General features: G+C 33.5%; 1 pseudogene; it reads right to left on the bottom strand.

Moving 5' to 3' along the window:
• Nucleotides 1-921: 921 nt before the first annotated feature.
• LOC112785585 (phosphoglucan phosphatase LSF2, chloroplastic-like) lies at nucleotides 922-2,230 on the bottom strand (annotated as a pseudogene).
• Between the last annotated feature and the right edge of the window lie 204 nt (nucleotides 2,231-2,434).

Here is a 2,434-nt window from a genome sequence, read left to right as displayed (position 1 = left end):
GTTAGGGTTTAGGTTAAATCAGCGGTTAAATTTATTTAATGAGGTGTGCACTACAAGAAAAAGTAGTATTTGTAACAAAAAAAATTGTTACAAAAAATCTGAATTTTGAAACGAAATGAATTTGTAATAAAAAATGAAACTGTTATAATACAAAATAATATTTTGTAACATATTTTTTTAAGACAAAAATCAAAATTTGTTACAAAAATGATAACAATTTTTTACCTTTAAAATATTTTTCGTAACAAAATATTTTTTCTATCATAAAATTTTGTTACAAAATATAACTTGATTTTGTAACTTTTTTTTTCTTTAGTTACAAAAGGACAACATTTATTTTGTAACAAATTTTTTTAATACAAATTACATATATAATTTACTAAATTATTTTTTTAATTAACTGATATATTAACTAATTTACTGAGCAAGCCAACATTTATATAATATATGTAATAATATAGATAATTCGAGCGTGCTTCATTTAACTAAGATTATTTTAAAATAAAATAACATTAGTGTCTACATTGATTAGTTCTATAAGTTGTATTTCTTCCACAAGTTCAACCAAAAGTTAAAAGTCTAATATAGATTAGTGTATCTATGAATTAAAATATTCTTGAGTCCTTTAGGTAGCATGTTGTCATCAATTTAGCACTCCTGTAAATGAAAAAAACCAGAATAAAAATTAGAAACAAGATATAACACTAATTACAATTTTTTCCATTCACTTTTATTCAAAATTTTTAGAAATATTTTGGCAAAATCTCCCATAAAACTTGGATTTACGGTTCCATAAAAAATAACCAATTCATCGCTTATTTCTCAATCATTATACAACTTGAATTAGTGCAATGATAACATGAGCTAAACCTCATATCTAGCAAGAAAATTAGTGCAACCATAAAATTACACTTAAAAATATCAAATTTGATAATCATTTCTTGAATCAAAGATTGGTGGAAGTTTAGAACTCGCATTCATGTCATAAAACCAGAACAAATTAGCTATTGCCACCCCTTGTGCTCTCCCAAGTCCAGCAGTACAATGCACATAAACTCTTCCTTTTCCCTCTGAGATTTCCCATTCCAATGATGAGACTACTTTAGGTAGAACATTTCACAAGGAGTTTGGATCACAGTCTATTGCCTAATAAAATAAATTTACAAAATATATCAAGCTATGAATTATAAATCAATCTCAAAAAAGCAAGCAAAGCATTTAACAAACTCACAACTCTGTCAAAAAAAAGTTTTCTAACACATTTAAAGTGCAATGTCAATTGCACCAAAAGTATATGGATCCTTGACTTAGCCATACATTGTATTAACCAGATAGGAAAAATTAAAATCTCTATCTCATGACAATGCCATTAAGCAAGATAAGTTGGCATTGTTGTATATACTTTATAAAATTTAGAACGGGTATTATTTTCTCAACAAAATTGAATGAAATGCAGGGTTGTAGCTTTCTTACTTACCAGCCTCCTCATATGTCAAACATCGAGTTCGTGACACCTCCTTGTTATTGACTTCAAGTCTATTCTCCAATATTCTACATCCTTATCCTGTTGCAAGTTCAGAATGTATGTCACACCCTCTTCCTTCTTGAGGTGATCGATGTCTTCAGTTTCTGTGGTTGGGATCCCACAATGAGATTGTCAGTTATAAGTGTGTAATTCATACCTGAAATAAATCAATCACAGATTGCATCAACAGCAGCAATCATATTACTAATACTGTGTATTTTATATAATAGACACAAATTAATACAACACTAACTGTTCCTTCTAGCACCTTATACAAAATGCAAGTAACTAATAAAGAAAACCCATCATTATATCAAAGAGTTGGAATTCATAACTAACAAATAGGGAAAAAAGAGGAAACTAACCCAGATCGTGGTGATACTCATAAGGATTCCTCATCATTATCTTCATAACAATATTGTAATCTTCCATTCTGTCCTTGGATTTAGAGGCAGTGGTATTGCTGGTGGAGGGTTTGTGCTACTTCTCATCAATGCCATTTTCTGATAGCTTCTTGTAGCATATTCGAGTGACAGGGTGCGATTCAAAAGAATGACGTCTAGAGGGGCAGATGACGGCGTGACGACAGAAGCAGAAGAGGTGACAACCCACAAACGAGGAGGAGAAGCATCGATGGTGACGACGGCTTCGCGCAGCTCCAATGGTGACGACGGCGACGGAGCTGGCAGTGACAAGGGCAGCCATGCTCCCCTCCAGTGGTGGCGGTGCTACTTCCTCTTTCCCTCGCGAGCTCGTCTCTTTCTCCCCTCACGTTATGACTCTCCTGATGGTGACACGATGGCGGCGATGGTGGTAGTGACACCCATCGGCGCCGTCTCCCCTTTTCTCCCTCTCCTTCCTTCTCCTTCTTCCCCCCTCGAGCTCCCCCTCTCTCTTTTCTTTCCTTTC

The sequence above is a fragment of the Arachis hypogaea genome, chromosome 20 (genome assembly GCF_003086295.3).
Source record: "Arachis hypogaea cultivar Tifrunner chromosome 20, arahy.Tifrunner.gnm2.J5K5, whole genome shotgun sequence".
Lineage (NCBI taxonomy): Eukaryota > Viridiplantae > Streptophyta > Magnoliopsida > Fabales > Fabaceae > Arachis > Arachis hypogaea.
The sequence above is the reverse complement of the archived record's forward strand: the minus strand, read 5'-3'. Positions and strand labels throughout refer to the sequence as shown.